The sequence below is a fragment of the Pristiophorus japonicus genome, chromosome 3, assembly GCF_044704955.1.
Source record: "Pristiophorus japonicus isolate sPriJap1 chromosome 3, sPriJap1.hap1, whole genome shotgun sequence".
Classification (NCBI taxonomy): domain Eukaryota; kingdom Metazoa; phylum Chordata; class Chondrichthyes; family Pristiophoridae; genus Pristiophorus; species Pristiophorus japonicus.
This window is the reverse complement of record NC_091979.1, coordinates 5,294,374-5,318,152: the sequence shown is the minus strand read 5'-3', so window position 1 is coordinate 5,318,152 and position 23,779 is coordinate 5,294,374. Positions and strand designations below refer to the sequence as shown.

The following is a 23,779-nucleotide window of genomic DNA, read 5'->3' as shown; positions in this document are numbered from 1 at the left end:
TTGCCACATGAACCCGCTGAACTTCAGCGTCCATTGCTTTGTCCCAAGCATCAACCTGCCTTGCAGACCCCTCTTCTGGTTCATCTGCCTCGCTGCGGGCTTCCTGCACATTCTGGCTAAATGTCCACTGAAGTTACAATTTCTACAGATGAATTATTGGAACCTGCAGGTTTTTGCAGCATGTCTGCCCCCGCACCTCCAGCATGAGCTGAGACTGTTGTGAACAAAAGAGCTGTTACCAGGCATTCCTCTCTGATTGTCTCTTTGATTACTCTTGAGCACTCTGTTAGTGGGTGTCAATGGTCCCATCCCGGGATGTATTGTCCCTTGTGATGGTGTAAATGTCCGTTCAACCTGCCATTGTCTCTGTTGAGGACCCACTCGAGAGTCTGTTGCCGCCTGGGTGGTGTTGAATTGGCCTTGCCTGCCTGCGGGGTTCTGAGTCGCGTTTACAATGTTAACTCCCTGATCTATCGCCACGTTGGAAGCAGAGTTGCGTGCGTATATTATCTTGGTTGCCTCCTCCCCCGCCATGAAGGTCTGAGCCATCAACGCCGCCGCTTCCAAGGTCAAGTCCTTGGTCTCAATTAGCTTTCTGAAAATCCCGGCATGACCAATGCCCTCAATGAAGAAATCCCTTAACATCTCCCCCCTGCAGGCATCTGTGAACTTAGAGGCTGGCCAAGCGCCAAAGGTCCGCAATGAAGTCCGGTATGCTCTGTCCTTCCCGACGTCGGTGTGTATAGAATTGGTGTCGGGCCATGTGTATACTACTCGCTGGTTTGAGGTGCTCACCGATCAGTTTGCTAAGCTCTTCAAAAGTTTTGTCCGCCGGCTTCTCGGGTGCGAGCAGGTCTTTCATCAGCGCGTACGTCTTAGGTCCACAGCCGGTCAGTAGATGCGCCCTTCGCTTGTCAGCCGCTGCGTCTCCCAGCCAGTCCTTCGTGACAAAGCTCTGCTGGAGCCTCTCAACGAAATCGTCCCAGTCCTCACCAACACAGTACCATTCCTCTGTGCTATCGGTGGCCATTCTCGTGAGTCGTTGATTCCCGTTTCTCGTCGCCAAATGTTGTGTCCTTACACACTACTATAAATTCACATGAGGCACAGTCTGCAGACAAGGTCACTCTGTGACCCTAACCTTTATTCACAGGACCAAAAAGTGATGACCCTGCGTGGGACCTCCCTTTATATACCTGGATGACCAGGTGAGGAGTGTCTCCCACAAGTTCACCCCGTGGTCAAGGTGTGCATTTCTAAGGTGTATACAGTATGCAGTGTTGTTACATGAAGGTTACAGTTACTTGAAGGTTACATACATGACACTAAAGCTTCTTTTACGACCATGCTGTAGGCTCTTTCTGCTTTAGAAAAATGTTTGGATGCATAGGCGACAAGTTGAAGTTTCCCCGACTCATTGGCTTGTTGGAATACGCAACCAAGTCCATATGACGACGCATCACAGGCCAAAACTAAACGTTTACACGGTCATAATGGTTCGAGCAAAGCAGATTGGTGGCTTTCTTGAAGACTCTGTCTTGCAATGCGCCCCACACCCAGTTGTCGCCTTTTCTCAATAGCATGTGCAGTGGTTCTAGTAAGGTGCTCAATTTAGGCAGGAAGTTGCCAAAGTCGTTGAGTAGACCCAGGAATGAACGCGGCTCCGTCACATTCTGTGGCTTGGGTGCATTCTTGATGGCCTTGGTTTTCACATCAGTCGGTCTGATGCCATCAATGGCGATTTTCCTCCCGAAGAATTCGATCTCCGGTGCCATGAAGACGCACTTTGAGCGTTTCAGTCTGAGTCCCACTCTATCCAAACGCAGTAGAACCTCTTCTCGGTTGTTTAGATGTTCCTTGGAGTCACGAACGGTGATCAGGATGTCATCTTGGAACATGACGGTTCTGGGAACAGATGTCAGTAGACTTTCCATATTCCTCTGGAATACTGCTGCAGCTGAGCGAATTCCGAAAGGCCACCTGTGGTAAATAAACAGTCCTTTGTGCGTGTTAATGCACGTAAGTCTCTTCAACGTCTCGACCAACTCCTGTGTCATATAGGCCGAGTCCAGTTTGTGAACGACTTCCCTCCGGTTAGCGTCGCGAACAAGTCATAAGCCTTTGGTAACGGGTACTGATATTGTTTCAAAACCCTGTTGATCGTAGCCTTGTAGTCGCCACAGATTCTGACTGTTCCATCACTTTTCAGCACAGGAACAATGGGGCTGGCCCATTTATTAAATTCGACCAGTGATATGATCCCTTCACGCTGGAGTCTGTCCAGTTCAATGTTGACCTTCTCCCTCATCGTATACGGAACTGCCCGAGCTTTATGATGGACGGGTCTTGCATCTGGGTCCATGTGGATCTGCACCTTGGCTCTCGTGAAGTTGCCGATATCCGGTTCGAACAGCGAGGGGAACTTGCTCAATACTTGGGCACATGTATCTTCCTCCGATGACAACGCCTTTATGTCGTTCCAGTCGCATCTGATTTTCTCCAACCAGCTCCTGCCGAGCAGCGATGGGCCATTGCCTGGCCCACACTGTTATATGACACATAAATCATGAGTAAAAAGATGTTTGAGAGACTGTGGTGCAACAAGGCACTCAGACCAGCCCTGAGCCCCATCCACACAAAACTGAGAACGTACACCAAAGAGCTTATCACTGTCCTGGGCAGCGCCATGGTCAAGGTCACCTACGAGGGCATAGTGCACGAACTGCCACTCTGGATTGTCCCGGACGATGGCCCCACACTGCTTGGAAGGAGCTGGCTGGGCAAAATCCACTGGAACTGGGATGACATCCGAGCGCTATCACATGTCGATGAGGCCTCATGTACCCAGGTTCTGAACAATTTTCCTTCCCTTTTTGAGCCAGGCATTGGAAACTTTTCCGGGGCGAAGGTGCGGATCCACTTGGTCCCAGAGGCACGACCCATTCACCACAAGGCACGAGCGGTACCTCACATGATGAGGGAGAGAGTGGAAATCGAGCTGGACAGACTGCAACGCGAGGGCATCATCTCCCCAGTGGAATTCAGCGAGTGGGCCAGCCCGATTGTTCCAGTACTCAAAAGTGATGGCACAGTCAGGATTTGCGGCAATTATAAAGTAACTATTTATCATTTCTTGTTGCAGTACCAATACCCGCTACCGAAGGCAGACGACCTATTTGCGACGCCTGACTTGACTTCGGCCTACATGACGCAGGAGCTGGAGGAGTCTTCGAAGGGCCTCACCTGTATCAACAGGCACAAAGGACTGTTCATCTACAACAGATGCCCGTTTGGAATTCGGTTCAGGGGTTGGCTGCAGCAATCTTCCATAGAAACATGGAGAGCCTACTCAAGTCGGTACCATGCACGGTGGTTTCTCAGGATGACATATTGGTCACGGTTCGGGACACTGTCGAGCACCTACAAAACCTGGAGGAGGTCCTCCAGCGACTGGATCGCGTAGGGCTGTGGTTGAAGAGGTCGAAATATGTCTTCATGACAACAGAGGTGGAGTTTTTGGGGAGAAAGATCGCGGCGGACGGCATTCATAGAAAATAGGTGCAGGAGCAGGCCATTCAGCCCTTCTAGCCTGCACCGCCATTCAATGAGTTCATGGCTGAACATGAAACTTCAGTACCCCCTTCCTGCTTTCACGCCATACCCCTTGATCCCCCGAGTAGTAAGGACTTCATCTAACTCCCTTTTGAATATATTTAGTGAATTGGCCTCAACTACTTTCTGTGGTAGAGAATTCCACAGGTTCACCACTCTCTGGGTGAAGAAGTTTCTCCTTATCTCGGTCCTAAATGGCTTACCCCTTATCCTTAGACTGTGACCCCTGGTTCTGGACTTCCCCAACATTGGGAACATTCTTCCTGCATCTAACCTGTCCAAACCCGTCAGAATTTTAAACGTTTCTATGAGGTCCCCTCTCACTCTTCTGAACTCCAGTGAATACAAGCCCAGTTGATCCAGTCTTTCTTGATAAGTCAGTCCCACCATCCCGGGAATCAGTCTGGTGAATCTTCACTGCACTCCCTCAATAGCAAGAATGTCCTTCCTCAAGTTAGGAGACCAAAACTGTACACAATACTCCAGGTGTGGCCTCACCAAGGCCCTGTACAACTGTAGCAACACCTCCCTGCCCCTGTACTCAAATCCCCTCGCTATGAAGGCCAACATGCCATTTGCTTTCTTAACCGCCTGCTGTACCTGCATGCCAACCTTCAATGACTGATGTACCATGACACCCAGGTCTCGTTGCACCTCCCCTTTTCCTAATCTGTCATCATTCAGATAATAGTCTGTCTCTCTGTTTTTACCACCAAAGTGGATAACCTCACATTTATCCACATTATACTTCATCTGCCACGCATTTGCCCACTCACCTAACCTATCCAAGTCACTCTGCAGCCTCATAGCATCCTCCTCGCAGCTCACACTGCCACCCAACTTAGTGTCATCCGCAAATTTGGAGATACTACATTTAATCCCCTCGTCTAAATCATTAATGTACAATGTGAACAGCTGGGGCCCCAGCACAGAACCCTGCGGTACCCCACTAGTCACTGCCTGCCATTCCGAAAAGTACCCATTTACTCCTACTCTTTGCTTCCTGTCTGACAACCAGTTCTCAATCCACGTCAGCACACTACCCCCAATCCCATGTGCTTTAACTTTGCATATTAATCTCCTGTGTGGGACCTTGTCGAAAGCCTTCTGAAAGTCCAAATATACCACATCAACTGGTACTCCTTTGTCCACTTTATTGGAAACATCCTCAAAAAATTCCAGAAGATTTGTCAAGCATGATCTCCCATTCACAAATCCATGCTGACTTGGACCTATCATGTCACCATTTTCCAAATGCGCTGCTATGACATCCTTAATAATTGATTCCATCATTTTACCCACTACTGAGGTCAGGCTGACCGGTCTATAATTCCCTGTTTTCTCTCTCCCTCCTTTTTTAAAAAGTGGGGTTACATTGGCTACCCTCCACTCCATAGGAACTGATCCAGAGTCTATGGAATGTTGGAAAATGACTGTCAATGCATCCGCTATTTCCAAGGCCACCTCCTTAAGTACTCTGGGATGCAGTCCATCAGGCCCTGGGGATTTATCGGCCTTCAATCCCATCAATTTCCCCAACACAATTTCCCGATTAATAAAGATTTCCCTCAGTTCCCCCTCCTTACTAGACCCTCTGACCCCTTTTATATCCGGAAGGTTGTTTGTATCCTCCTTAGTGAATACTGAACCAAAGTACTTGTTCAATTGGTCTGCCATTTCTTTGTTCCCAGTTATGACTTCCCCTGATTCTGACTGCAGGGGACCTACGTTTGTCTTTACTAACCTTTTTCTCTTTACATACCTATAGAAACTTTTGCAATCCGCCTTAATGTTCCCTGCAAGCTTCTTCTCGTACTCCATTTTCCCTGCCCTAATCAAACCCTTTGTCCTCCTCTGCTGAGTTCTAAATTTCTCCCAGTCCCCAAGTTCACTGCTATTTCTGGCCAATTTGTATGCCATTTCCTTGGCTTTAATACTATCCCTGATTTCCCTAGATAGCCACGGTTGAACCACCTTCCCTTTTTTATTTTTACGCCAGACAGGAATGTACAATTGTTGTAATTCATCCATGCGGTCTCTAAATGTCTGCCATTGCCCATCCACAGTCAACCCCTTAAGTATCATTAGCCAATCTATCTTAGCCAATTCATGTCTCATACCTTCAAAGTTACCCTTCTTTAAGTTCTGGACCATGGTCTCTGAATTAACTGTTTCATTCTCCATCCTAATGCAGAATTCCACCATATTATGGTCACTCTTCCCCAAGGGGCCTCGCACAATGAGATTGCTAATTAATCCTCTCTCATTACACAACACCCAGTCTAAGATGGCCTCCCCCCAAGTTGGTTCCTCGACATATTGGTCTAGAAAACCATCCCTTATGCACTCCAGGAAATCCTCCTCCACCGTATTGCTTCCAGTTTGGCTAGCCCAATCTACGTGCATATTAAAGTCACCCATTATAACTGCTGCACCTTTATTGCATGCACTCCTAATTTCCTGCTTGATGCCCTCCCCAACATCACTACTACTGTTTGGAAGTCTGTACACAACTCCCACTAACGATTTTTGCCCTTTAGTGTTCTGCAGCTCTACCCATATAGATTCCACATCATCCAAGCTAATGTCCTTCCTAACTATTGCATTAATCTCCTCTTTAACCAGCAATGCTACCCCACCTCCTTTTCCTTTTATTCTATCCTTCCTGAATGTTGAATACCCCTGGATGTTGAGTTCCCATCCTGATCATTCGGCCCACAGACGCCAAGGCAGAGGCTATCAGGAATACGCTGAGGCCACAGAACGTCACGGAGCTGCAGTCGTTCCTGGGACTCCTCAACTATTTTGGCAACTTCCTACCGGGGTTAAGCACCCTCTTGGAACCCCTACATGTGTTATTGCGTAAAGGTGAGGACTGGGTATGGGGAAAAAAAACAAGTAGTTGCTTTTGAGAAAGCCAGAAACATTTTATGCTCCGACAAGCTGCTTGTATTGTATAACCCGTGTAAAAGACTTGTGCTAGCATGTGATGCGTTGTCGTACAGAGTCGGGTGTGTATTACAACAAGCTAATGTTGCGGGAAAGTTGCAACCTGTCGCCTATGCTGCCAGGAGCTTGTCTAAGGCTGAGAGGGCCTTCAGCATGATTGAGAAAGAGGCATTAGCGTGTGTGTTCGGGGTAAAGAAAATGCATCAGTACCTGTTTGGCCTCAAATTTGAGTTGGAAACCGATCACCAGCCCCTCATATCCCTGTTCGCTGAAAACAAGGGGATAAATACTAATGCCTCAGCCCGCATACAAAGGTGGGCACTCGCGCTATCAGCGTATAACTATACCATCTGCCACAGGCCAGACACCGAGAACTGTGCGGATGCTCTCAGTCGGCTACCATTGCCCACCACAGGGGTGGAAATGGCGCAGCCTGCAAACTTGTTGATGGTCATGGAAGTGTTTGAAAATGATAAATCACCTGTCACAGCCCGCCAGATTAGGACTTGGACCAGCCAAGATCCTCTGCTGTCCCGAGTAAAAAACTGTGTACTGCATGGGAGCTGGGCTAGCATCCTCGTTGAAATGCAAGAGCTAATCAAGCTGTTCCAGCGGCGAAAGGACGAGCTGTCCATTCAGGCAGACTGCCTGTTGTGGGGTAACTGCGTAGTGCTACCTAAAAAGGGAGGGAGACGTTCATCTCGGATCTCCACAGCACACACCCGGGTATAGTAATGATGAAAGCGATAGCCAGATCCCACTTGTGGTGGCCCGGTATCGACTCTGACTTAGAGTCCTGTGTACGGCAATGCAGCGTGTGTGCTCAGTTGAGCAACGCACCCAGAGAGGCACCACTAAGTTTGTGGTCCTGGCCCTCCAGACCATGGTCCAGGATCCATGTCGACTATGCGGGCCCGTTTCTCGGTAAAATGTTCCTGCTGGTGGTGGATGCTTTTTCAAAATGGATTGAATGTGAAATAATGTCGGGAAGCACCGCCACCGCCACCATTGAAAGCCTGAGGGCCACGTTTGCTACCCATGGCCTGCCTGACATACTGGTCAGTGACAACGGGCCATGTTTCACCAGTGCCGAATTTAAAGAATTCATGACTCGCAATGGGATCAAACATGTCACCTCGGCCCCGTTTAAACTAGCCTCCAATGGGCAGGCAGAGCGGGCAGTACAAACCATCAAACAGAGCCTTAAACGTGTCACAGAAGGCTCACTCCAAACCCGCCTGTCCCGAGTACTGCTCAGCTACCGCACGAGACCCCACTCGCTCACAGGGGTGCCCCCGGCTGAGCTACTCATGAAAAGGACACTTAAAACCAGACTCTCGCTGGTTCACCCCAACCTGCATGATCAGGTAGAGAGCAGGCAGCAGCAACAAAATGTAAACGATGGTCGCGCCACTGTGTCATGGGAAATTGATCTGAATGACCCTGTGTATGTGCTAAACTATGGACATGGTCCCAAGTGGATCGCGGGCACGGTGATAGCTAAAGAAGGGAAAAGGGTGTTTGTAGTCAAACTAGACAATGGACACATTTGCAAAAAGCACCTGGACCAAACGAGGCTGCGGTTCACAGACTGCCCTGAACAACCCACAGCAGACACCACCTTTTTCGAACCCACAACACACACCCAAAGGATCAGCAACACCACCCCGGACCAGGAAATCGAACCCATCACGCCCAACAGCCCAGCAAGACCAGGTTCACCCAGCAGCCCTGCAGGGCCAACAACACGCCAGCCCAGCGAGGGCACAGCCAACACACCAGAACAGACATTTGTACCGAGGCGGTCCACCAGGGAAAGAAAGGCTCCCGACCGCCTCACCTTGTAAATAGTTTTCACTTTGACTTTGGGGGGGAGTGATGTTGTGTATCTGTAAAGCATGCACTCCCATGTTCCGCCACCAGGGAGCGCATCCCCTGAAGTCCCAAGGGATCCCAGCATCCCTTGGGAGCACTGTATATAAGCTGGCCCCTAAGGCCTGTTCCTCACTCTGGAGTGTCTTAATAAAGACTGAGGTCACTGTTACTTTAACCTCCCTGTGTGCAGTCTCATCTGTGTTAGGAACACAATAGGATCAACTGGGCTTGTATCCACTGGAATTTAGAAGAATGAGAGGGGATCTCATAGAAACATATAAAATTCTGACAGAATTGGACAGGTTAGAGGCAGGAAGAATGTTCCCGTTGCTGGGGAGTTCTAGAACCAGGGGCCACAGTCTACAAATAAGGGGTAAGCCATTTAGGACCGAGATGAGGAGAAACTTCTTCATTCAGAGAGTGGTTAACCTGTGGAATTCTCTGCTGCAGAAAGTTGTTGAGGCAGTTCATTGGATATATTCAAAAGGGAGTTAGATATGGCCCTTATGGCCAAAGGGATCAAGGGGTATGGAGAGAAAGCAGAGAAGGGGTACTGAGGTTAAATGATCAGCCATGATCTTATTGAATGGTGGTGCAGGCTCGAAGGGCCGAATGGCCTACTCCTGCACCTATTTTCTATGTTTCTATGTTTCTATTGCCTGTTTTGTGCTTTTGGATGCACTGAGATCATGAAGGACGCTATACAAATGCAAGTTGGTTCACTAAGTTTCATCTGTCACTGTTCTACCCACTTACATGTATTCTGTAATTTCTCAGCTCCTTGTACGCAGTGATAGCAATCTCACATAGGAGCAGGAGAAGGTGATTCAGCCCACCTTCCCACCCCTTTCTCCAGCCTGTTTCGCCATTCCGTTAGATGACGGCTGATCTGTATCTTAGCTCCTTCTACCCGCCTTGGTTCCGTAACCCTTAATACCCTTACCCAACAAAAATCGATCAATCTCAGTTTTGTAATTTTCAATTGACCCCCAGCCTCAACAGCTTTTTAAGGGAGAGAGTTCCCAATTCCCACTGCCCTTTGTGTGAAGACGTGCTTCCTGACATCAGCCCTGAACGGCCTGGCTCTAATTTTCAGGTTATGCCCCTTGTTCTGGACTCCGCCACCAGAGGAAATAATTTCTCCCTATCTACCCTATCGAAGGGTGGAGGGCGGGCGGTGTCATCAGCGCGCGCCGAGCATGTCATCAACGTACCTCCCTTTCGCTTTAGGGGAGGGGAGCTGCGAGGCTTACGTCGAGCTCAATGGGCCACCAGGGAGGGTTTCGGCCGGGCCAGCGACCCCGGTATCCAAGAGGGGGGGCCGGGCTGCCAATCCGAACCATTGGCCGCCATTGTCGGGCCGACAGCAGAGTCGGCCGACAATTAAAATAAAATGGCGGCCGCAGCGGTGCGTCTGCCATTTTAAGGACGGACGCAGCGCCCAGCCACTGGCAGCTTCTCATCCGGAGAAACCGTCGGGGGCACCGACTGGCGGTTTTTCTCTCACGGGGAGGAAAGGGGTCGGTGTGTGCCGGACAACGGGTCGGAGCGCCGGGCGGGGTGGAAACACGGAGCGCGGCGAAAACCCGTTTCTGCCGCCCCAGGCCCGGGAGCAATTCCACATGGTCAGACCATCCACCTGCCCCGGTCGGAAAGGACTTACCGCTCCGTTCTTCTTACAGGCAGTAATGGGCCTTAAGGGGCCACACAAGAGATTAATGTGCAAAGTTAAAGCACATGGGATTGGGGGTAGTGTGCTGATGTGGATTGAGAACTGGTTGTCAGACAGGAAGCAAAGAGTAGGAGTAAATGGGTACTTTTCAGAATGGCAGGCAGTGACTAGTGGGGTACCGCAAGGTTTGTGCTGGGGCCCCAGCTGTTTACATTGTACATTAATGATTTAGACGAGGGGATTAAATGTAGTATCTCCAAATTTGCGGATGACACTAAGTTGGGTGGCAGTGTGAGCTGCGAGGAGGATGCTATGAGGCTGCAGAGTGACTTGGATAGGTTGGGTGAGTGGGCAAATGCGTGGCAGATGAAGTATAATGTGGATAAATGTGAGGTTATCCACTTTGGTGGTAAAAACAGAGAGACAGACTATTATCTGAACAGTGACAGATTAGGAAAAGGGGAGGTGCAACGAGACCTGGGTGTCATGGTACATCAGTCATTGAAGGTTGGCATGCAGGTACAGCAGGCGGTTAAGAAAGCAAATGGCATGTTGGCCTGCATAGCGAGGGGATTTGAGTATAGGGGCAGGGAGGTGTTGCTACAGTTGCACAGGGCCTTGGTGAGGCCACACCTGGAGTATTGTGTACAGTTTTGGTCTCCTAACTTGAGGAAGGACATTCTTACTATTGAGGGAGTGCAGCGGAGATTCACCAGACTGATTTCCAGGATGGCGGGACTGACATATCAAGAAAGACTGGATCAACTGGGCTTGTATTCACTGGAGTTCAGAAGAATGAGAGGGGATCGCATAGAAATGTTTAAAATTCTGATGGGTTTAGACATGTTAGATGCAGGAAGAATGTTCCCAATGTTGGAGAAGTCCAGAACCAGGGGTCACAGTCTAAAGATAAGGGGTAAGCCATTTAGGACCGAGATGAGGAGAAACTTCTTCACCCAGAGAGTAGTGAACCTGTGGAATTCTCTACCACAGAACGTTGTGAAGGCCAATTCACTAAATATATTCAAAGAGGAGTTAGATGTAGTCCTTACAACTAGGGGGATCAAGGGGTATGGCGAGAAAGCAAAAATGGGGTACTGAAGTTGCATGTTCAGCCATGAACTCATTGAATGGCGGTGCAGGCTCAAAGGGCCGAATGGCCTACTCCTGCACCTATTTTCTATGTATCTATGTTTCTAATTTTGGCCATAAATTTTCTAAACTCAAGGGAATAGGAGCCAAATCCTCATAATCTAACCCTTTTAGCCATGGTATCTATCTGTGCTGCAAGGCCAATATATCCTCCCTGAGGTGCGGTGCCCAGACTGAACGCAGTGCTCCAGAGAAGGTCTAACTACCACTTTATACTGCTACAGCATCACTTCCACCCCTCTGTATTCCAGCACGCGTGAGATAAAAGCCAACATTCTGACTACTAGCTTTTAGTTTTTTTCTGTACTTGGACTCCTAAATCCCTCTGCATCAACACAGTTCCTAGTTTCTCACCATTTAGAAAATATTGACCCTGAAATCCCGGCCTCCCGGGTCTGTACGGAGTGTGTATGGAGTGAGTACGGACTCGGGAAGGCATCGCAAAAGCTGGTTTTCAGCGCACAATGCGCATGCGCTGAAAACCGGTGTCATGTATCCTACTGCTGGTGCTATTACAAGGTGTGCCACCAGAGGGCAGCGCAGTGAGAGACCTTCACGCGAAAATGACTACCCTTGGTACGTTGCAGCAGTTCGCCGATGGGGATGATTGGGAAGCCTATGTGGAGAGGCTCGACCATTTCTTCACAGCAAACGACCTGGCAGGCGACAATCCGGCCACACCGGCTGATAAGCGCAGAGCTATCCTGCTAACCAGTTGTGGGCCCACTGTTTATGACCTCGTCAGGGACTTGCTGGCACCAGTGAAGATAATGACCAAGACGTACGAGGAGCTTGTAACGTTGATCCAAGAACAACTCAAGCGCAAAGAGAGCACCCTCACAGCCAGACACCGGTTTTATACGCACTAACAGCCCGAAGGTCAGGAAATCGCAAAATATGCTGCAGACCTCAGGAGGCTGGTGGCACTGTGTGATTTCGGCGACCACCTCACCGAAGTGCTACGCGATATCTTTGTCATTGGAATCGGCCATGAGGGCCTTCTTCATAAGCTACTGTCTGCGGATACCACAGTCACACTGCAGAAGGCCATCTCCGTGAGCCAGGCATTCATGACTTCGACCAGCGGCTCTAGGCAGATGACTCACCCTCAGGACTCAAATCCGGCAAGTACTGTGCACAGAGTGGCACCTTTTAGAGGCTGGACTGAAGAACGTGAACCTTCTCAAGGAAGAGAGAACAGGCCCCCGAGTCCTTTAACTCAGAGTCCGCCGAGGGGGGCTGTTGCGTATGGGGAAAAAGTCAGACTGAACACAGTGAGCTCAAAGTAAAGTGTGACCTTCGTCTTTTATTGCAGGTCTCCAGAGTGCCTCTCCAACCTGTGAAGCACTCTTAAATACCTGTGCTCCCAAGGGATTATGGGATCCCACTGGTGTGTGTGTTGGGGGATCAAAAAAGGAAGGGTCCAAGGTAGGTTGCTCAGGATAGTCCATGAATCTGAGTTTGATTTGGTCCAAGTGTTTCCGGTCAATGAGTCCATTTGAAAGTTTGACCCGAAACACCCTGCTCCCCTCTTTGGCCACGACAGTGCCGGGAAGCCACTTGGGACTTTGTCCATAATTTAATACAAATACAGGATAATTGATTTCAATCTCGCGTGACACATTTGCGCTATCATGGTATGCACTTTGTTGAAGCCGCCTGCTCTCTACCTGTTCATGTAGATCAGGGTGAACTAACGAGAGCCTTGTCTTAAGTGCTCTTTTCATCAGCAGTTCAGCAGGTGGGATCCCAGTGAGTGAGTGGGATCTCGTGCGGTAGCTAAGCAGGACTCGGGATAGGCGAGTCTGCAGTGAGCCTTCAGTTACCCTCTTCAAGCCTTGCTTGATGGTTTGCACTGCTCTCTCTGCCTGACCATTGGACACTACTTTAAATGGGGCAGATGTGACATGTTTTATCCCGTTATGGGTCATGAATTCTTTGAACTCAGCACTGGTAAAACATGGCCTTTTGTAGCTCACCAGGACATCGGGTAAGCCGTGTATGGCAAACATGGAAAACCGCAGGTTTTCAGTGGTGGCAGCGGATGTGCTAGCCAACATTATCTCACATTCAATCCACTTGGAGTACGCGTCTACAACCACAAGGAACATTTTACCCAAGAACGGGCCTACATAGTCGACGTGTACCCTAGACCACGGTTTGGAGGGACAAGACCATAAACTTAGCGGCGCCTCCCTGGGTACATTGCTTAACTGCGAGCATGTATTACATCTAAGTCCGCATCGATACTGGGCCACCACATTTGGGATCTGGCTATCGCTTTCATCATTACGATGCCTGGGTGGGTACGGTGGAGGTCATTGATGAAGGTGTCTCTGCCCTTTTTGGGGACCACTACTCGATTGCCCCACAGAAGGCAGTCTGCCTGGATAGACATTTTATCTTTGCGTCGCTGGAACGGCTTTATCTCTTCCTGCATTTCCACTGGGACAGTGGACCAGCTCCCGTGAAGCACACAGCTTTTGACTAGAAATAATAAGGGGTCCTGGCTTGTCCAGGTTTTGATCTGCCGAGCAGTGACGGGTAATTGCTCACTCTCAAATGCTTCCATAACCATGGCTAGATCTGCAGGCTGCGCCATTTCCAGCCCCGTGATGGGCAATGGCAGCCTACTGAGAGCATCGGCGCAGTTTTCTGTATTTGGCCTGTGGTGGATGGCGTAGTTGTATGCGGACAATGTGAGCGCCCATCTCTGGATGCAGGCCGATGCATTGGTATTTATCCCTTTACTCTCGGAAAACAGGGATATAAGTGGCTTATGGTCAGTTTCCAATTCGAATTTTAGCCCAAACAGGTATTGATGCATTTTCTTTACCCCATAGACACACGCTAACGCTTCTGTTTCAATCATGCTGTAGGCTCTCTCGGGCTTAGACAGACTCCTGGATGCATAAGCAGCCGGTTGCAGTTTTCCGAAATCATTAGCTTGTTGCAATACATACCCGACGCCATATGACGACGCATCACATGCTAGTACCAAACGCTTACATGAGTTGACTAAGAACCTCCTCCAGGTTCTGCAGATGCTCGACTGTGTTCCGACCTGTGACCAAGATGTCGTCCTGGAAAACCACGGTTTGCGGGACCGACTTCAGTAAACTTTCAATGTTTCTCTGGAATATCGCCGCCGCTGATCGAATTCCAAACGGCTATCTGTTATAAACAAAGAGACCTTTGTGTATGTTGATGCAGGTAAGGGCCTTCGATGGTTCCTCCAGTTCCTGCGTCATGTAGGCCGAAGTTAGATCCAGCTTCGTGAACGTCTTTCCTCCTGCCAATGTTGCAAAGAGGTCATCGGCTTTTGGTAGTGGATATTGGTCCTGCAGGGAGAAACGATTGATAGTTACTTTGTAATCGCCACAGATTCTGACGGTGCCGTCTCCCTTGAGGACTGGGACAATAGGACTGGCTCACTCGCTGAACTCAATCGGTGAAATGATGCCCTCTTGTTGCAGCCAGCCTAGCTCGATCTCTACCCTTTCTCTCATCATGTACAGTACTGCTCTAGCCTTGTGATGGATGGGTCGCGCCCCAGAATTAGGTGGATTTGCACTTTTGCTCCTTGGAATTTCCCAATGCCTGGTTCGAACAGCGAAGGAAATTTGTTTATGACCTGGGTACACGAAGTGTCGCCAGCGGGCGATAGCGCTCGGATGTCATCCCAGCGTATCTTTCCCAGCCAGCTCCTGCCAAGCAGCGTGGGACCATCACCCGGTACCACCCAGAGTGGTAGCTTGTGCACCGCTCCAGCGTAGGAGACCTTTACGGTAGCACTGCCGATTACAGGAATCAGTTCTTTCGTGTAAGTTCTTAGTCTCGTGCGAACTGGAGTTAAGACTGGCCCTGAAGCCTTGCTGCACCACAACCTTTCGAAAGCATTTTTGCCTATGATGGACTGGCTCGCGCCCGTGTCCAGCTCCATTGACACCGGGAGTCCATTTAGTTCAACATTCAGCATTATCGGGGGACAATTCGTGGTGAATGTGTGCACCCCATGTACCTCTGCCTCCTCTATCTGAGGCTCTGGTTCGTAGTGATCCTCCGTGGATCTGTCCTCCTCTGCAACGTGATGGTTTGCAGGTTTAATAGGCTTAGCAGCTCGCCTGCACACTCGTTGGAGGTGTCCCATTGTTCCACAGCCCTTGCAAACGTATCCTTTGAATCGGCATGAATGGAAACGATGATAACCCCTGCAGCGCCAACAAGGGTGTTAATGGCCTTGCATTCATCACCCTTGATGGTGGACTCTGAGACATCTGCAGACGTGTAGCTGCAGGTATGTCTGACCTGCCCTGTTCGTTGCGATTCGAAAACAACATCACTTTGTTCACAGTACTTGTAGCAGCACTTGTGTGCTGAGAGATTTGCTTAGTATTGTCACTGGTGGCAATGAACGCCTGGGCTATCGCTATGGCCTTACTCAAGGTTGGGGTCTCTACAGTCAAAAGCTTGCGAAGTATGGTTTCGTGACTAATGCCAAGGACGAAAAAGTCTCTGAGCATGTACTCCAAATGTCCTTCAAATTCGCAATGTCCTGCAAGGCGTCTCAGCTCGGTGACATAAATCGCCACTTCCTGGCCTTCAGACCTTTTGTAGGTGTAGAACCGGTACCGCGCTATCAGAACGCTTTCCTTCGGGTTCAAATGCTCTCGGACCAGTGTGCACACATCATCGTATGATTTCTCTGTGGGTTTCGCTGGAGTGAGAAAATTCTTCATGAGGCCATATGTTGGTGCTCCACAGACGATGAGGAGGATCGCTCTACGTTTCGCAGCGCTCTCTTCCCCATCTAGCTCGTTGGCCACGAAGTATTGGTCGAGTCGCTCCACAAAAGTTTCCCAATCATCTCACTCCGAAAATTTCTCCAGGATGCCCACTGTTCTCTGCATCTTTGGGTTCGCCATCTGTATCTCGTCGCCAGTTGTTGTGTATGGAGAAAGAGTCAGACTGAACACTCTGAGCTCAAAGTAAAGTGTGACCGTAGTCTTTAATTGCAGGTCTCCAGAGTGCCTCTCCAACCTGTGAAGCCTTCTTAAATACTTGTGCTCCCAAGGGATTATGGGATCCCTTGGGACTCCGGGGAATGAGCCCTCTGGTGGCTGTACAAAGTAAATACAAGTCCACATATATAACAGGAGCTAATCAAGTAGCTCCATGCTGGCGTTGCAGAGGGAATCACAGGGCTCACCAGTGCCACTTTAAAGACTATGTGTGTAAAGGCTGCAGCACAAAGGGTCACCTCCAGCGAATGTGTAAGTGAAATATAACTCACTGTGTTGATGAAGAATCTGCAGATGGCCATGAATCCAGCGCGGATTATGAAGCGATAGTCAGAGAGGCAGCTCAGCCCCATAATGAGGTATATGGCATGTTTATCTACAACACCGAGTGTTCCCCGTTGAGGAAGGAAGAAGAGATAAATGGTGTTCCAGTCTTCATGGAAGTGGACACGGGGGCGAGCCAGTCAGTAATGAATCAAGCAGCCTTTGAGAGGCTATGGGACAACCAAACTGAATGATTCAAGTTGGTCCCAGTTCATGCTCACCTACACCAATGAACTTATCCCAGTTGTTGGTAGTGTGGATGTAAAGGTACTCCATGATGGCTCGGTGCACAAGTTTCCTCTGTGGATTGTTGCAGGTGATGGACCAACGCTACTCGGAAGAAGGTGGATGGAGAAGATCCATTGGAGCTGGGAAGATTTCACCCCTCCAGCGATCGACGTCCCCCGTGCTCAGAGGCAAAGCAAGCCCCCACCTGAGGTTGGATCCGGCACCAGAGAGCAGACCAGCACAGCACCCGAGGCACTGTGTGGAGATGATCCAGCTGATAAGACCCAAACGCACCTTCCGGGCTCCAGTGGCAGGACTCTGGAGGAAGAAAATCGGATCCAGAGGCGACTTCCCAGCTTCAGTGACAGAAGCCGGGGAGAAGAGGATCACAGCAGCCGACATTGTGGATGGAGGAAAGATGGCGCCCAAACCACGAGGTCAGGCGCTGAAGGAAAAGATGGCGGCGGCCAGACCACGAGGTGCAGCACTGATGGAGCAACACGTGGTACCAAGCGAAGAAGAGGATTGGGGTAAAGATAGCAAGGTTCTCTTAAACGAGGCCAGCAACCCACCACACTTAAAGGGACAGTCCCACATTCTCAATCAATGTAACAGCAACTGTGAGTTAGATGTAAAATGTGTAATTGATGATCAGAATAGTGTACATGCAATAAGCAAAGAAAAGTCTTAATGTAATAGCAACTGTGAGTTAGATGTAAAATGTGTAATTGATGATCAGAGTTGTGTACATGCAATAAGCAAAGAAAAGTCGCGCGATCGTGATCAGAGCGACAGATTATTTACAATGAGTAATGAAACGTTGTGCGATGTAGGATTTTAACTGCATTCAGTTAACGCAGCGGGCAGAAACCCATCGGGAGCACACAGGTCCAGCGAGCTACACAATGTAGTAGCTTGCGTCCCTGGGACCAGAGTAATGCACCATGGAGTGTGACCACAAGCAGCCAATACTTACAGGTTGCAGAGCAAGCGATCTCAGGTGCGCAACGGCATCGGTATCGATACCCTGCCCCTGATTGGCTTCAGCTCTCAGGCACCCGATGGCATCAACTGCCACGAGCCTGAAAGAGCAAACCGCGCTAAGGCGTAGCCCCCAGACCCCATCGCCACCAAGGCCATACCTGGGAACGAAGGGTCACCCGCAACAGTTCTCCCAAATGGGACCGGGACCAGCCAGGATCCCAAGCCAAATAACACCCAGGCAAGCGAGTCAGCAGTCCCCTGTGCACTGCTAGACGACTGCCCCTCAGGGAGCAGCAGCGACCCAGGGCGCAAGGAGAGGACAGGGAGGTCACAGGCATCTGTGAACCTGTCCGACGCTAGGAGCAACAGCAAAGGCCCCGAGAGCGGGCAACTTGAGCCAACCGGGTTCCCACTGCCAGCATCGGGCACCGCGCCGCCACCAGACTACCTGGGCACCATCCAGCAGCTCTGGCAACGCTGACCCCAGGACTGACTCCAAGAATATTCCAAGCATGTACTCCGAATGCAAAACTGTAAATGCAAATTTTTTTGGAACTTGAATGTATATGAATCTGTATGTGGGGAGGGGGGGGCAGAGAATGGAGTGGTCATGGACACACAAACCGAAACCACCAGCAACTCTACTACCAACAAAACACCACCCACTCACCCAAGATGGAAATAACCCGCCAAGGATAAGCCAGATAGAGCTAAGCCCAGAGCACAGTCAATGCAGAGGCGATTTGCACTAAAGGTTTGGGGGAGAGTGATGTCATGTATCCTACATGGTTACTGCCTGTACTATTACAAGGTGTGCCACCAGAGGGCACCGCTGTGGGAGACTTGTAGGTTACCTGTTCAGGTGTGCCAGGCCTAGTATAAAAGGCAGGCCACCAGGTGTGATCCTCAGGGTGGCGGTGTGAGCTGTGAGGAGGTTGCTAAGAGGCGGCAGGGTGACTTGGACAGGTTAGTTGAGTGGGCAAATACATGGCAGATGCGGTATAATATAGATAAATGTGAGGTTATCCACTTTGGTGGTAAAAACAGGAAGGCAGAATATTATCTGAATGGTGACAGATTAGGAAAAGGGGAGATGCAACGAGACCTGGGTGTCATGGTACATCAGTCATTGAAAGTTGGCATGCAGGTACAGCAGGCGGTGAAGAAGGCAAATGGCATGTTGGCCTTCATAGCTAGGGGATTTGAGTATAAGAGCAGGGAGGTCTTACTACAGTTGTACAGGACCTTGGTGAGGCCTCACCTGGAATATTGTGTACAGTTTTGGTCTCCTAATCTGAGGAAGGACATTCTTGCTATTGAGGGAGTGCAGCGAAGGTTCACCAGACTGATTCCCGGGATGACAGGACTGACATATGAAGAAAGACTGGATCGACTAGGCTTATATTCACTGGAATTTAGAAGAATGAGAGGGGATCTCATAGAAACATATAAAATCCTGACGAGATTGGACAGGTTAGATGCAGGAAGAATGTTCCCGATGTTGGAGAAGTCCAGAAACAGGGGTCACAGTCTAAGGATAAGGGGCAAGCCATTTAGGACTGAGATGAGGAGAAACTTCTTCACTCAGAGAATTGCGAACCTGTGGAATTCTCTACCGCAGAAAGTTGTTGAGGCCAATTCACTAAATATATTCAAAAAGGAGTTAGATGTGGCCCTTACAGTTAAAGGGATCAAGGGGTATGAAGAGAAAGCAGGAAAGGGGTACTGAGGTTGAATGATCAGCCATGATCTTGTTGAATGGCGGTGCAGGCTCGAAGGGCCGAATGGCCTACTCCTGCACCTATTTTCTATGTTTCTATGTTTCACTCTGGAGTTATCAATAAAGCACTGTCACTACAGTTCAAGTACAACACATTGCCTCGTGGAGTCATTATCAGAGCATCCAAAGGCATAACAACCGGCTTTTCTGATCTGACAAGCTGGAGCTCGACAGATCCAATGCATCCAATGCGAGGACATTTGCATCGGCAAGATTGCGGGACTTACCCATATCTTACCCAGCAAATGTCCTCAGAACTCTTGCGCCTGATAAAAGCAGGTGCATAGCCGACTGTTACAGGCATAAGAGTTTAAAAACATACAAAAATATAATTAAATTACATTTAAAAAACAAGTATTATTTTTAAAAACCCTGCCCACTACATTACATTTATTTTTAACCATCATTTAAAAAACTTTTTGAAAACTCAGAAAAAATTTTTTCCTCATATTTATTAACTTTAATTGCAATGAATTTTAATGATGTGAGGTGTGTTTATTTTTTATTACGGTGTTTAGTGTGTTTGGGTTTTTTTCTCATTAACAGCAATGAGAACTTGTCGATACGGAGTTCCCGTTGCTATTAATGAGAAAGCTGTGGAACACTGTACCTGATTGGCTGAGCAGTCACACGTGACTGCGCCGTCTCCGTGGGAACCTGGAGGACGGGAGCGCGCTCCGCCGCACGGGAAGAGAAGGCCTCCCCACCACAATCCCACGCTCCTCTCCCGGACCGCCAGGCAAATTCCTAGAAATGTTTCAGGTCGGAGGCAGTTGCCCGCGGGAAGCCTCCGAGCCCAATGTCAGGGTCATTCGAATCTATCTTTCTTAGGTCCAAAGTGGATGAGCTAACACTTCCCCAAATTGAACTCCATCTACCACAGTTTTGCCCGCTTACTTAATCTATCAATGTCCCTTTGAAAATTTCTGCTCCCATCTATACTATTTTCTGTGTCACCTCTGAGTCAGAAGGTTGTGGGTTCAAGGCACACTTTAGAGACATGAGCACATAATCAGACTGACATTCCAGCGCAGTACCGAGGGACTGCTGCCCTGTTGGAGGGTCGGTTTCTCGGATGAGACCTTAAACCGAGATCTCATATGCTCTCAGATGCAGTTAAAAGATCCCACGGCATTATTTTATGGGGAGCAGGGGAGTTATCCCGGTGTCCTGGCCAATATTTATTCCTCAACCATCGCTAAAATAGATTATCTGGTCATTATTAGGTCGCTGTTTGTGGGAGCTCGATGTGCACAAATTGCCTGCTGCGTTTCCCACAGTGTTTACAACAGTGACTACACATTAAAAGTAGTTCACTGGCTGTAAAGCGCTTCTGAACATTCTGAGGTTATGAATGAGGCTGAATGACACTGTTTGCAACCTTGGTGTCATATTTGTCCCTGAAATGAGCTTCCGACCTCATATCCGCGACATAACTAAGACCGCCTATTTCCACCTCCGTAACATCGCCGTCTCCGCCCCCTGCCTCAGCTCATCCGTTGCTGAAACCCTCATCCATGCCTTTGTTACCTCTAGACTTGACTATTCCAATGCTCTCCTGGCTGGCCCCTACATTCTACCCTACGTAAACTAGAGGTGATCCAAAACTCGGCTGCCCCGTGTCCTAACTCACACCAAGTCCCGTTCACCCATCACCCCTGTGCTCGCTGACCTACATTGACTCCCGGTTAAACAATGCTTTGATTTCAAAATTCTCAACCTTGTTTTCAAATCCCTCCATGGCCTCGCCCCTCCCTATCTCTGTAATCCCCTCCAGCCCCCACCTCCCCCCCACTGCCCCGAGATGTCTGCGCTCTTCTAATTCTTCCCTCTTGAGCATCCCTGATTATAATCACTTAATCATTTGTGGCCGTGCCTTCAGCTGCCTGGGACTGAAGCTCTGGAATTCACTCCCTAAACCTCTCCACCTCTTTTTGTTCCTTTTAGATGCTCCTTAAAACCTACCTCTTTGACGGAGCTTTTGGTCCTAATTTCTCCTTATGTGGCTCGGTATCAAATGTTGGCTTATTATTCTCCTGTGAAGTGCCTTAGGACGTTTTACTACGTTAATATAAGTTGTTATCATTGTTGTTGAATGGTGCTATTGAAATGGGAGTTCTTTCCTCTTTCCATTGCACTGCCCTGTCTCTTTTGGTGTTTACAGAAAAATTGATCATAGAATTACATAGAATATACAGCACAGAAACTTGCCATTCGGCTCGACTTGCCTTTGCTGGGGTTTATACTCCACTCGAGTCGACTTCCATTCCATCTGCCTCATCTCAGCCTTTCAGCATATTTTCCTATTCCCTTTTCTCTCAACTATTTTGGCAAAACAATAAATCAAGTGACCCTCCCCCTTATTAAAGGAGCACTAAAACTGACAAATTAAACAAATGTACTCTTTACAATAATGGTTCAAGTTAAAATTTGGTTGTCGGGGGCGATGATGCACGTCAGTCCCTCTGGCGCCCACCTCTCGCGGGAAGGTCGCGAGCGTACCGGTGGACTCCCTTTTCTCTCATGTACTCGTCTAGTTTCCTTTGACTTGCTGAAGCCCCGCTCCGCGGCCTATCTTCAAATGTCAATTGGAGGTTGGTTTTGTTTTGGGGCCTGTGAACTTATTGCCCATTGTGCTGGGCTGCAATGGGTGATGGCCATGTCTCCCAACATGGCCCATTGCCCCAACATCTGCCCTCACCAACATGGCGGCTGTAGCTTCCACCCTCTGACGTTTCAACCAATCCAGCCTTCCTATTGGTCGAGCTGCCCTCTCAGGGGGCTTGCAACTACTGGCATAGCTGGCCAACCTCAAGCCCGGAGAGATTTTTAATATAAATAAAAATAAGCAAATTAAGAAAGATGGGTATATTAAAAAAAAAACAAATTGCAGCGCAATGCTAATGATGGGGAGTACCAGTTGGCGATGTTTACCGCGGGTCGGAGATCAACAACAATAAAAAGGTGGTCAAGCAGAACATTATTTTTTTGTCAGGCATTTAGGCGACCACGGACAAAAAGCGGAAAATAAGTCAGGCGGGCGGGCGGGAAACAAACCGCGCGGCCCCGGGAGGGAGCGGGAGCGGGAGCGGGAGCGCGCGGCCCCGGGAGGGAGCGGGAGCGGGAGCGCGAGCGCGCGGCCCCGGGAGAGCGCGGCCCCGGGGACCGAGAGGGAGCGGGTGAGTATCGGGCCGGGCCGCCATTCAATTCACCGCGGTGTGCGAGAGCGAGAGGCGGGCGGGCCCCCGACACCAGGCCGCAGTCTCCCTGGCAACCGCCCCTCACTCCCCCCCCCCCCCCACACTCCCTCACTCCCCCCTCCCACACTCCCTCACTCTCACTCCCCCCTCCCACACTCCCACACTCCCTCACTCCCCCCTCCCACACTCCCTCACTCTCACTCCCCCACTCCCTCACACCACCCCCTCTCACCCCCCTCCCTCACTCCCCCCTCCCACACTCCCTCACTCTCACTCCCCCACTGCCTCACTCCCCCCTCCCACACTCCTCACTCTCACTCCCCCTCCCTCCTCCCCCTCCCACACCTCCACTCTCACTCCCCACTCCCTCACTCCCCCCTCCCACACTCCCTCACTCTCACTCCCCCCTCCACACTCCCCCTCCCACACTCCCTCACTCCCCCTCCCACACTCCCTCACTCCCCCCTCCCACCTCCCTCACTCTCACTCCCCCCTCCCACACCTCCCCCTCCCACACTCCCTCACTCCCCCCTCCCACCTCCCTCACTCTCACTCCACCCTCCCACACTCCCTCACTCTCATTCCCCCCTCCCTCACTCTCACTCCCCCCTCCCTCACTCTCACTCCCCCCTCCCTCACTCTCACTCCCCCCTCCCTCACTCTCACTCCCCCCTCCCTCACTCTCACTCCCCCCTCCCTCACTCTCACTCCCCCCTCCCTCACTCTCACTCCCCCCTCCCTCACTCTCACTCCCCCCTCCCTCACTCTCACTCCCCCCTCCCTCACTCTCACTCCCCCCTCCCTCACTCTCACTCCCCCCTCCCTCACTCTCACTCCCCCCTCCCTCACTCTCACTCCCCCCTCCCTCACTCTCACTCCCCCCTCCCTCACTCTCACTCCCCCCTCCCTCACTCTCACTCCCCCCCTCCCTCACTCTCACTCCCCCTCCCTCACTCTCACTCCCCCCTCCCTCACTCAACTC

The 23,779-nt window shown here is 50.0% G+C and overlaps 1 protein-coding gene and 1 long non-coding RNA gene across 3 annotated transcripts in view; one reads left to right on the top strand and one right to left on the bottom strand.

Moving 5' to 3' along the window:
- LOC139259643 (uncharacterized) overlaps nt 1–22,554 on the bottom strand; it is a 146,786-nt gene extending 124,232 nt beyond the window's left edge. Inside the window, exon 1 of the long non-coding RNA XR_011592621.1 lies at nt 21,826–22,554. This is a non-coding gene — a long non-coding RNA (uncharacterized lncRNA). The remainder of the gene's footprint in view (nt 1–21,825) is intronic.
- Nucleotides 22,555–22,678: 124 nt separating this feature from the next.
- Nucleotides 22,679–23,779, top strand: part of znf142 (zinc finger protein 142) — a 62,446-nt gene continuing 61,345 nt past the window's right edge. For both annotated transcript variants that reach the window (XM_070875148.1, XM_070875147.1), the window contains exon 1: nt 22,679–22,776. The gene's annotated coding sequence lies outside the window, so the exon portion shown is untranslated. The remainder of the gene's footprint in view (nt 22,777–23,779) is intronic.